Source organism: Adiantum capillus-veneris, chromosome 9, assembly GCF_014529385.1.
Source record: "Adiantum capillus-veneris isolate H3 chromosome 9, ASM1452938v2, whole genome shotgun sequence".
NCBI classification, from domain to species: domain Eukaryota; kingdom Viridiplantae; phylum Streptophyta; class Polypodiopsida; order Polypodiales; family Pteridaceae; genus Adiantum; species Adiantum capillus-veneris.
In genome coordinates, this window is record NC_140939.1 from 74461784 (window position 1) to 74474491 (window position 12708).

Sequence of the window (12708 nt, forward strand, 5' to 3'; positions counted from 1 at the left end):
AAATCAAACTTGTAAATACCCTGATAGGCATACCCCACCTTTCATATAAAAATATACAAGATGATTTATATTCCCAAAAATCATAAGCTACAAAATATCATAAGCATATGTACCGATCACACAACACACTTCATGCAATTACTTGCTCATTTATTTTAAGTATTGTTTCGTAGTATGGAAAATTACACAAACCACAGATCTTGTGCATCCTCTTCCGTGAACATTTAAGCAAGCCTATATTTGTCCTTCAGAGTTTACACAAGCAATATACCTAAAGAGAAAATCGTACAAGTGGGATTCATAAATGACAAACCAAAAAGGAGAACTGTTATACAATTGTCAATACATAATTGTCAATACCTGCTTATCCACAATGCGAGGCTCAACAAGTAGCAAAGACAATAAGGACACTTGCACAAAAGCTCGTATCAACAGACACTCAACCGCTCATATGCCAGCAAGAGCGGGTCTCATGATAACCGAAGTTAAGGATGAGGAGTGATGGTCCTGAGAGGAATATCACAAAGACAAGGAAACTCATCAAGATTGACAATACATGACATTAGCAAATTAAAGAAGAATTTTAAGTTTCAATGTGACAAAATAAAAGCTTTCATTTCATTAAGCTGCCCACTTGCCTTTTGCTTTCCACATGAGTAGGAGCATTCCAATCCACAGTAAAGGAACCAAGACGGTGCGTCTTGTTGACCAAAATCTGACCATGAAAATTCAGCATGACCAAAAGGGGGGAAAAGAAAGGAGCAATTAGGTTCTCTTGCAAATCTGTTGAGAGCCTGGCAAATTAGGAAGTCGAATTAGGAAGTTCATTTAGTTGTTGCAACCGAGGCTTCAAGATAAACAATGAGAACTTCATGCTTAAATTGAAGCAACAAGAGGCACTTAGAGAGAGAATGAATTGCCTGCGCTCGCTGTTAGGCCAGATGAAAGGTCGCTACCCTTGTCGTACACACAGCTAGTGTGGGTTTTAAGCCTACGATTGCGGACAGGAACTGCTGACAGCCAGCCCTTGTCATTTATTGGATTGCTCAGCCACTCTATTAGGGCAACCTGCAGCCCACGCCTTTCGTTCCTATCTCGAGCTCCCTGTTCAGCTCCTTCAGCCATTCACTTCATGCCATATTTTTCCACCAGCCAATCACACACATTATACAGTTTCCTTCATGGCATGTCCTCATGTCGCCCCCACCCCCACCCCCACACCCAAAACAAACACATTTTTTTTTTTTTGTAAATCTGCTTTGATTCATTTACAAGTGGGAAACCCACGAAAAGAAAGGGATACAAAACATGGAACACACACAGAGTCTTTCCATACGTCAACCATACATCATCGGACTCGGACAGGTATGGAAGTATAGATAAGACCCTCTCAGGATTCCACATGACTAAGTCTCAAAGTAGATAGTCGATTTTTTTAACATTAGGGATCTCTGAAAAACCCAACATACTTTTTTTTTTCCTTTCTACACACGAGAGGGCCCAGAGGGGGAGGTTCTTATCCCTTCCAATATTAGCCATGTTACATGGTCGGGGAAGGGCTGCGTATCATTGGGAAAGAGGCACGCGTAGGAATCACCATGGCCACCTAATTGATGCACCATGAGCTGGGAACGACGGAGAGAACTCATAGCAACCAGCTAGGAACCTCCTCCTCGGGTGACTAACCCGAGGAGGATGCACTCGAGTGTCCAAGAGCAAGAGCCCTGGCAGCGTGAACACTAGGTGAAGCACAAGGTGTCCCTCTAGAGTGTGACCTAACGGGGGGATTTGACCCGTAGGTTGAGAGGCCAATGCCTTACCATTCACAAAGGGAAACTCAGCTTTGACTCATTTACCATTAAGAGGATTCGGGTAGGACATCCAGAGCAGGTGAGGGATTCCTCCAGACCTTGTCTGTTTTGCTTCTTCTGCTTGGTGTTTCTTTTTTTGGTGTGTGGTTATATGGGTTTGGGTGTGAGTTTCTTTGTCTTCTTTTTCACGTCTTTATGTTTTTTGTTCTTGTATCTGAGTTGAGTGTGAGGGGGGTGTGAGTGGGTGTGGGTGCTTGCATGCCAATCCTTGTTTTTGTTGCTCTCTTGGTTCCTTTATCACTGGGGGTGGCTGCACTGGCCTCTCGAGTGTGATGGACACTCCCTACGTAGGCTACTTGATGGGTTTGGACGGATGAGAGCCTCCACTCCTGCTTTTGGAGCAGTGGTTTCCTCACATTGTTGCTTCCCCTCTTAGTCATCCTCGCACTACTTATGATTTTCCCTGCTGGTTTTTGACGGTGACCTTATAATTGGACCCTCTTTTGGTGGTGCTCTTTCTCGGCTACCTAGTGGTTGATCCGAGGTCTCTTTGCTTCCCTTATTGCTTCCATTGCTGGCGGTTGCTTTGTTGGCCTCCTCTTTCAGTTTGGCAGGAAACTAGGAAATTAAACAAAAGGGACAAACTGGACACATGGCAGTAGGAGAGCAACCTGCAGGTTAAATCACTCTCTCCTGAAGCTCATCCCGAGAGGGGCGCCCGAAACTCAGAGGGGGGCCTGAAAGTTACTCATTGTGCAACTACAGTGTGTGTGTCAGTAGTGGGTACAGGTTCGCACTTTTAATGGAAATCTTGCCTTCTCCCTTGTCTCATGTAGCGCGGAAATTTTCTCTCGCGCATCTCTCTCTCCTCTTTGCACATATGATAATGCCCCACTAGTTGGGCTTCTCAGTTGACCATGTACATTTTCCAAGGCAAGAGCCTTCTGAACAGGTACCAGATTGCATAGTGACAAGGGATGCGTCCCTAGGAGTGGGGACGGGGCTCAAATGGATTTTAAGTGTAAAAAGGAGGGCGGGATGGAAAGTGGGGAAGGAAAAGTGGGACGGGAAGCCCAAAAATGGGTGTCCCCTGTGACTATGCCGGATTGGCTAATTCCTAATCCCCCACACATACACACAGTTCCATCGCGCAGAATTGCAAAAACCGAGAGTTTTCTCACGTGAAAACTCGTCCGATTCAAAGGGGAACTGTCCCATTACGTGCGGGAGCTCTTGGGTCATGGGTAGACACGTTCCTTCTGCTGAAAATAATCCAAAATAGAGAACTACGGCTTTCCGTGTTTTTTTGAAGGTTTAGGGTTTCGCACCTAAACTCCAAGAAATCGCCAGGGGAGCCTCGGGAAGGTCGTGGGATGTTTATACAGGGATTTGGGCACCTAGAAGTGACAAAACCAAGAATTACAACACGCTGAAATTTTGTTACAGCTCACCGGAAAGCTTTTAAATTGCGAGGGAATCTGTCCTAGGCATGTAGTTTTGACCTTCAAGGGTTTTGGCACAGTTATGCTATCGACATTGGGTCAAAAACCTGCAAATTCTGCCCTTGCCATGTTTGGACAACTTTGTAAGAGTTTGCTTTTAGTGTTCGGATCGTCTACTTTCAATTGAATAAAGAAATACCGAAAGGGGCGCCAGTCTTCGGGGCCTACAAGGTGTTGGTCCTTGTGTGCGCAGTGACAATCTAGTCGCTGGACACATCTGTGTTCTCTTTTCTTCTTAGTGCTCTGTGTAAAGCCAAAAAGTAAATTGAATAAATACCGCCCTCTACTGTGTAGAGACTGGTTATATGGTTCCATCGACCGGATAGTCACTTTTTCATCAAAAAGTGCAGCGTGGATTGTTGCGGGTGAAAGTAGCAGAGAGCTTGTCAATAAGGCAGAGAAGAGAGACCAAGTACCTGAAGAGGGATCTTCCTCACATGGCACAGAGAGAGTTCCTTCAACTCTTCAAGGAGAGGACAGGTTGTTTAGAGCTCAACTACGTAGCTGCATGGAAATGATTCAACAGTTGACCGACAATCCAAGGATGCAGGAGTTCTTATAGGATCCTACACAGGGTTTTTAGGTTCGACACAGGCCATGACTCCGTCTTTTCAGGAAAAGGAGATTTTAAATGCACAAAGGTCTTGTGATTCTTGAGGGAAAGCCCATGTGATTGAGCAACTAGCGGTGACCATTCATCCCAAGCAATTTTCTTTACCTGGACAAGAACCGTTTGTGAATGGTCAAGGGAGTAATGAACAGGCTATACGTCGGATCCTTCCATTACCTACTTCATATACTGGTTATTTTGGAGGTGGTTTAGTGTTTCAAGCTATTGCTGGACCTTCCACAGGTTATATGCCAAGGAATGTGTTTGCAACAATGCAACCACGCATGGTTAACCCTATGTATGGAAACATGGATGTCCAACCAAGTTTTCAGGGTGCCTATGGTCAAAATTTTGAATGCTTGGAACACACTTTTCTATGACTGGTTTTTTGCAACCATATGCCCAAAATGTAAATATGATAGGTAAAACAGGTGATGCGAGTGCTGGAATGGACAATCCCAGAGCGCCACTCTTACGGGCACCTGTTTATGACAATTTGACTCCTTTCAAACAACCTAAGGATTACAAGGAAAATGGGCAAGAAGTGAAGTTTGAAACTTTCAGGGGAACTCAGGATCAACTCAAGGCTTTGGCCGTCATAGTATCCTGCTAAAGTGGAAGCAATTAGGTCATGGCCAGACTTCAAGTCCGTACATGAAATTCGAAGCTCTCTAGGCTTATGTTCCTACTATAGGAGGTTTTGTTGAGATTGCTTCTCCACTCCATACACTACAAGGGAAAGGAGTTACTTTCAAGTGGACAGCCAAGGAAATTCTAGCCTTCAAATACTTGAAAGAAAAGTTGACTTCAGATCCGATAATCATTTTGCCAGATCTTTCGAAAACTTTTGTGGTTCAATGTGATGCATTTGGCCATAGTCTTGATGCAATTCTAATGCAGAATGGCAGAGTAGTCGCATATGAGAGAAGAATTATTTTGAAGACCAAAAAGAGGTTGCAAGTTTATGAGAAAGAACTATTGGCAGTAATTCACACCTCACTAGTTGGAAACACTATCTGCTAGGGATTGATTTTGTTGTCTAAACAGACCATCAAACCTTGCGATACTTTCTCACACAACCGAAGTTTTCTGAGAAACACATGCGATGGGCAAACATCTTGTCAGTGTTCCATTTTCAGATTGTGCATGTGGAAGGGAAAAAGAATGTGGTGGCTGATGCATTGTCGCAAAAGTCCCAAATTTCAGCAGTGTCAATTTTGTACCATTGTGAACTAGACGAAATATGGAAAGCATTCTTTGAGAACATGGGCACTACGCTAAAGTTCTCATCTTCATTTCATCCAGAAACTGATGGACAGTCAGAAGAGGAAAATTCAATTGTTCTAGATCTACACAAATGTTATGTATCAAAGCACAAGGTAGCTTAGGAACACAATCTCCCATTGGTTGAATATGCTTACAATAACATTGTGCATGCATCAATAGGCAAGGCACCAATTGAGATAGTGGAAGGAGGGAAAACTGTCCCACCCATTTTGCAGACTAAGGACAAGATATTTGAGGCAGACAAATATGTGCAAGATATGGATGAATCATACACGAAGATAAAGATTGCTCTTAAGAAGACTCGGGCTAAGAAAAAGAAAGCTGCTTATCGTCACCGTCGTGAACTTGTATTTTCACTTTCCTGATTCCTATTGGCCAGGAGGCAAAGGGGTCCAATGAGAGTTTAATTGAATTATTAATTAACCTAAAGATCTCACAAAAGGGGAAAGGGGGACACATGTCAGAAGGCTATCACTTATGCTGCTTAATAGTCATTGGCTTGACTTGGGGAGGGCCAATGAGGGTTGAGCAAGAGCAAATAGCAAGAGGGCTCGCCCAAGAGAGAGAGGGGGGCTGATTTTTGCAAGGCATTATCACACACACAGACTCACACAATCTCATGAGTGAAGAAAGAGAAGACTATCTCTTCCCAAGCTTTAATGGAGAGCTCATCACCTACTCCAAGCTTGTGAGATAGAGGCCGACATCGAATGTGGATGAAGAACAAGAGGATGATGCGTTAGATTTTGTTGCAAGCGATGATGAAATCGACATGTATGTTGACTTCAATGAGGAGTGAACCTACAAAAGATATCTGTGGCACATGCCGGAGGATGTGCAAGTATAGAGGGGTTGGATTTAGTATCATGGCATGTTCATAATGTGAAATTTAAATATCTACCTCAATCTTAATTTTTATGATGTGTGGGACAAAATGCTATAAAGTACATAGTGTGATATATGCGAAAATTAATGCCACGGTTGCAGCCGTGTACCTACCTTTCTGAGCGGACGAGGCCCTACACGTGGCACCATGGAATGATTTTTCACATAAATATATGCTTAATTTGCTTTGGGAATGTACAAATGTCAAGTGTTTTGAAGTGGCACGCTTGTTTTGCCTATAAAGTTCAATGTGGACAATCTCGGCAAAAAATAGCAGGTTTTGCGCGCTGGCGTGAAAGACGTGTCCAAAGTGCTTACCAAGTGGGAAAATGAGGTTTAACATGAAATTTGAGTCCAATGGGATTTTTCCACAATTTTAAGGATTTTTCCCGGCTCGTTTGGGCTTTTTACAGACAAAAAGTGACATTTTTGGGCTAAATATGGCTAAAAATGGTCAAAATAGCTCAAAATGCCACATCAACAATGCTGGATTTATTTCTCAAGCTATGTGGGAAAAATTAGAGCCAATAATGAGCTCATTTTGGCACATGACCAAGGGGATACAGCCATTCCTTTACAGGGTGCTAGTGCAGTCGTGTGTTGCTTCCACTACATGGTTGAGGCTGTGAGGCCTCCAATTAGGGTTTCCCCTCCTCAAATAACTACTTGGGCTTCTCCAATGAAATAATTAAGCTTCCATGTAATGGTCACAACTAAGAATGGAAGCGTAAATGTAGGGCTTTTAACAGATCGAATGAGCACTGCATCTGCGCAATTGGGAGCGAGGCTACACCTAATCTTCACACACACAAGAGTTTTGAGTTAGTATTGGTTCTTTCTCAAAGTGGAGCTTTCATGGATGGAGTTTTGTTCTTTTTTAGTGTGTTTCTGGCTTCAAATCGTCTACGCCTTGCTTGATTTTGCTACGAGTCCTCAGAGCTAGAGGCCCAGCGCTTTCCTAGTTGCATTGTGCACTTCTTGACAACGGTCTACGAACAAACTTACAAAAGTGCCAGATCACTTCCTATTCTATACTGACTTGACTAACTAAACCCTGATCATGCTTTAGCTTACCCACGGACACATAGGGTTGGATGTGTCACGTGATAGCTTTTCATTGTAACTGCTGAGGCGGTTCGGGGCGGGCAACAAGAGAGGTGACCTCTAAACACCCCTCAAGGCTCCCGTGCTGCTCAATTGGGGCTAGGGCAACCACAAGCACAACACAGCAACAAAAACACACCCAAACCCAAACAAGATAGAGGCACCACCTAGTTATGGTATGCGAACTAGAACGCAAGAGAGGTTTTGTCACAACCAAGAAGTTACACCACAAAAAACACACACAAGCAACCTCACACCAAGAAACACACAAAATGGACTAGAGAGAGCTAGAGCAAAGGAGAGAGAGAGGAATGGAACTTGCATGATATCTTATTTGTGACTTGCAAATGGAGATGGTTCGTTATGTTTCTATCGTAGAGCTTGTACGAAAACTCACTCAATGCTTAGTGAATGCTAAACATTGCCAACACACACACACTGTCTTAGGGTGTGGGAGACCTCTCACCACAATAACCTCTTACAATGGACACAAAATTGGCAATGAAAACACACTAAAATACTTTATAAAGCAAGATAAAACGATAGAACTCAAAATACACAAGTCACCTTGAATTTACTAAACCGTATCGCACAAGTGGAAGGCGAAGATTTGAACGTTGAAGCACGTCTTTGATGCACCAAACCTCAAGTTATTGATGATGGAGGAACATATACAATAGTGGTTTTGAGATTTTGAACTCACGCTCTCTCACTTGCAATGTGTAGCTTGAAAGCTTCTCTAGCACCAAACGTGAAGCTCACAAAGTGACTGCTACACCTAAGTCTCTCCTCACGCATGGAGTGTTGGGGTGCTATGTGAAATATTGGAGGTTGTTTTACAAGAAGGAGAGGAGCCTATTTATAGGTTGGAGACCCCTCATTAAGATTATTGGAAATCCTAATTTACAAGCTAACAAATCAGGATTATGATTTTTTTGAATATCAAAACATTGAGGGCCTTCTTTGTCTGCTTGAGTCATGGATGTGGGCTCAAAAGAGACCATTATTGATGGTAGATAAGGTGAAAGTAGAGTTTTAAGTAAGGAGAGAGAGAGAGTTAGAGAGGGTTACTATGCATATGTCTTGAGGTGAGGTGTCTTTTATGGTTAGGTCAATGGCTATTTTGTGTTAGTATGTTAGTGGTTATTGTTAGTAATCATTAGAAAGTTAATGATCTATTACAATGGGTAGAATGGGGTGGATAATTTAATGAAGTGAGGAAATCCTTGTGATGGTGAAGCTTGAAGAAGTTTTTGACTTACTTGTGTAGGTTTTGACTTACTTGTGTAGGTTCTCAAAATGACTATCGATCTTCTTGTTTGTCTGAATCTCTTCTTTACGCCACCGCCGCCAAGGTTGATTATCGCGATGAAAATGATTATTTTGTTGATGAGATCTCTTGATTTGCAGAGATTAAGCATGGTACACATGCTGAATTTATGTATATATATAAGGGGTAAGATGGAATTGTACTTTGGAGATAATAGAGAGAGGCATAGAGATGGTGTATGTACATGGAGAGCTCATATGAGAGGTATGGGAGTAAGTGGGGAGGTTAATGGTGAAGAAGGTGAGGGAAACCATTGAAGGTGCAGGTTTGAGTGAGGGATTGAGAGGAATGTGTGTGTGTGTGTGTAGAAGTGTGGAAAGAGGTGAGAGAAGACTATGGGCTACTTGTGAGAAAAGTGGGCAGATTGGGGTCCACTCAAAAGATCATAGCTTACCGGTGGTTGCTCCAAAAATCACCAAAACTTTTGAGGTGATTACTCAGCGTTTTTTCCACATTTTCTCTTTTGACCACCACACCGAATTCGTAGTGGAGATGGATGCCAAAATTCTCACCAAAAAGCTTATTTTTTATATATGCAAAAGTCTTTTAGTGGCCCCCTCCTTTGTTGAATTTGTACAATGCATCCAAGAGTGAACCCCTCGTTTGTCATATCATAATACAAAGCATCCAAGTTGCCCTTTACACATGCATGGAGGAGGATTATTGGTGAATAAAGCAATATATACATGGTGGGACTAGTGTATGGACTATTCATGGATTTTAGCTCAATGAGCACATGGTGTTAGAATAATGAGAAAAAAATAAAATAAAAAAATATGGAGAAATTATGGATATGGAAAGATATTGGAATCATATGATATGGTCCATCTTTGTATTATTTTGGGTGAAAGAGGAAAAGGCATGCAAGTAAATAATATAATAAATGTGACTAAGAGAGTAGAAATCAATTTTTGTTTTCACGAGAGTGAGGGTGAAAATGTGGGGGTGATTTGTATAAAAGAGAAATATGAGGTTAGAGTATGTACACATTGGCAAAAAATATGCTTATGGTGTAAGAAGATGAAAGAAGGCATACACAGGTTTAATAAAACACACACCTAAGTATAAATATTTAAATAAAATACCAGAATACTTATAAAAATCCCTATATTTAGGCCATACATAATGAAATATTTACCCACAAATGGGCCATAATATTTTTTTTATTTTTTATTTTTTGTTTTTTGGCTCAACTAGCCCAGTGACTAGCTAATTGAGGGTTTTTAAGAAAATATGGGAAAAGTCCTCTAACTCACACACACCTATTTACAGTGAAATGGTAGGGATAGCCATAGTGTTTGAGTGAATTTGGTAGGGTGAGGTAGCTCACTATGAAAATTTGTAATAGCCGAAAAACGGCTATCATTAGCCCTCCCCCAGGATGATGGTATATTCATGTACCATCATAGAGCATCTTTTCCAAAGAGAGTGCTTCAGAGTCCTTGACAAGATCTTCATTGTTTGGCCCCTCGGCATTTTGGTTGGAGTTACACTCATGCTTCATGTAACAATACTTACATGAGAAAGTGGCCTTTGGACAGATCTTTGGTAGATTCTTTGGTAGAAGGCGACTCAAATAGGGCTTCAAGCGATACCCGTTTACCTTCCTAGAGTGCTCTTTTCCATTCAAGTCCATAAGTTGATAGTAACTTGAATTGAAAGCCTTCTTAACTATGTATGGCCCCTGCCATCTAGTTTCAAACTTAGCATCAAAACGATTATCGAGTCGATTGTCATACCTTAGCACAAGCTCTCCTTCCTTGATGCCTTTGTCCTTCAGTTTCTTGTCGAGCTTTTCTTTCGCTTGCGTAGCTTTCCTCTTGTAGCACTCGTAAGCTGCTTCTCTTTTCCACTCAAGCTCAACTAACGTAAGAAGTCGATCCATCCACACCTCTTGATCATCTTGTGCACCTTTGTCATGAAGCCGCATTGTTGGAATGTTGAGCTCGATAGGCTGCAAATCCTCTTGGCCATAGACCAAGTGAAATGGTGTGAACTCCGTGGCTTCCCTATATGTGGTTCGATATGCCCACAAGGAACCATCCAAGAAGTCATCCCATAACTTTGTTTTGTTGCGCACCATCTTTATAATGATGCCTGCAATGACACCGTTAGCCTTCTCCACCAAACCATTTGACTGAGGGTAGTATGGTATGCTATGACGATGTAGAATGTGAAGCTCTTCACAAACTTTTGTGAGTAAACCCTTCTTGAACCCCGGACCATTATCTGAAACAATCTCTAGAGGTGTGCCAAATCTACAACAAATGTGAGTGTAGACAAATTTGCTCACTGTCCTCTCATTTACCTTTGCCACACTTTGTCCTTCCACCCACCTAGTCATATAGTCTACAGCCACTAGAATGTAGAGTTTACCATTTTTTGTCCTAGGGAGAGGACCCATAGCATGAATGCCCCACTTTTCAAAGGGTCTATTTGCAAGCACGATTTGCCTTGGACCATAAACCAATCTTCTATTCCCATTGACCTGACAATTGTGACAACTTTTACACCAATGTTGGACATCCACATGCAAACTTGGCCAAACATACCCCGCAAGCAAAATCTTCTTCACAGTTAATTCTTGGGCAAAATGACAACAACATGCCTCTTGATGCAAACCTTTTAGAATGGCTGGAATTTCCTCGATAGTTGGTATTCTTCTGCATACTTGATCTTTCCCTCTTTGATAGAGGGAGCCTTCTAGGAAGAGATAGAAACTTGCCTTCTTCATGAGTCTCCTTTTCTGAGCTTTAGTGAAGTCTTGTGGAAACTCGCCCTCCAAAATGTAGCTAATAATGGGAGTCAATGACTCCAATCCCTCGTATCTTGGTTTCTTCATAGCAGTTGCCACCATGATGACCTGCAGTTCTTTCTCAACACATGTAACCACTTGCTGTGCAAGTAAATCGGCATCTTCATTCTGTTTCCTAGGAATATGATATAGTTGCACTTCTTCAAATTGATTAAACAATCTACGAATGGCATGAACTTTTGTCCTTAGGCTTTCATTCTTGCATGCCCAAATGCCTAAAATTTGCTTCAAAATGAGAAGTGCATCCCCTTTTACCATGAGACGTTGTATACCTTGGCCAATGCATATCTTTAAACCATGAAGTAGTGTGTCGTATTTTGATTCATTGTTGCTAGTTGAACCTGGTAGATTGACCTTCTCTTTCATGACCACCTCTCCACTTGGGTTGAGCAACACTAGCACTCCCCCTGCTTTCCCTCTGGCTCGTCGAAAAACGCCATCAAAGAACAAGGTAAAAGCATTAGGAATACTTTTTGGTGGTGGCAATGGTAGGGTCTTTACTTGAGGCACATTAATTTCCTTCTCATGTACCCTATAAGTGAGAATCCCTGCCAATTGTGCACGCACACTATCTTCTACCTTGAAAGAGTATTGGAACTCTTGCAACTCCATAATACACTTTGAGATCGTAGTACTAAGATTCATTTGAGATGACACCCAAGGGAATAAATTTTCTGCAGTGAGAATTACAAAAGGTTTTGGTAGTAGGTAGGATCTAAACTTTCTCACCGCAAACATGAGAGAAAGCATCATGAGTTCTGCTTCTGTGTAGCCTCTCTCCAATGCATTCATGACCCTGCTAGCAAAATAGATGGGTCGCATCCTGGTACTGTGGGGACCTTGTTGTAGCAACACAGCGCCAATTGTTTCCCTTCCAACACTAGAGCTAACAAAGAATGTGTACTCCCAACAAGGATGCATGAGTGTTGGTAGCTCTGACAAAATGACTTTAATGTTACAAAAGTACTCTTCAAGCTCATCAGACCATGCAAATTCTACTTGTTGTGTCATCTTTTGCAAAGGATGAAGAAACTCCGAAGCTAAGTGAATAAAGCGTGACATATACTTCACCTTTTGAATGAATGAGATGACCTTTTTGAGATTCTTGGGTGATGGGAGCTCAATAAGAGCCTTTTACTTTGAAGGATCCACCTCAATGCCTTTATAGGAAACCTTGTGACCAAGCAAGATCACTTCATCCTCACCTATGTGACACTTGTCGGCCTTGAGTTGACCTCCCATGTCGTAGAGCTTCTTTAAACCTTCTTCTACCCTTTGTAGATGCAATGATTTTGAGCTATAAATGCAAAAATCATCAATAAAAACCCTAATGGACTTTCCAAAGAATTCTTGAAACACCATGT

The 12708-nt window shown here is 41.9% G+C and overlaps 1 pseudogene; it reads right to left on the reverse strand.

The window, feature by feature from the left end:
- Positions 1 to 613: 613 nt before the first annotated feature.
- Positions 614 to 1125, reverse strand: LOC147450683 (uncharacterized; annotated as a pseudogene).
- Between the last annotated feature and the right edge of the window lie 11583 nt (positions 1126 to 12708).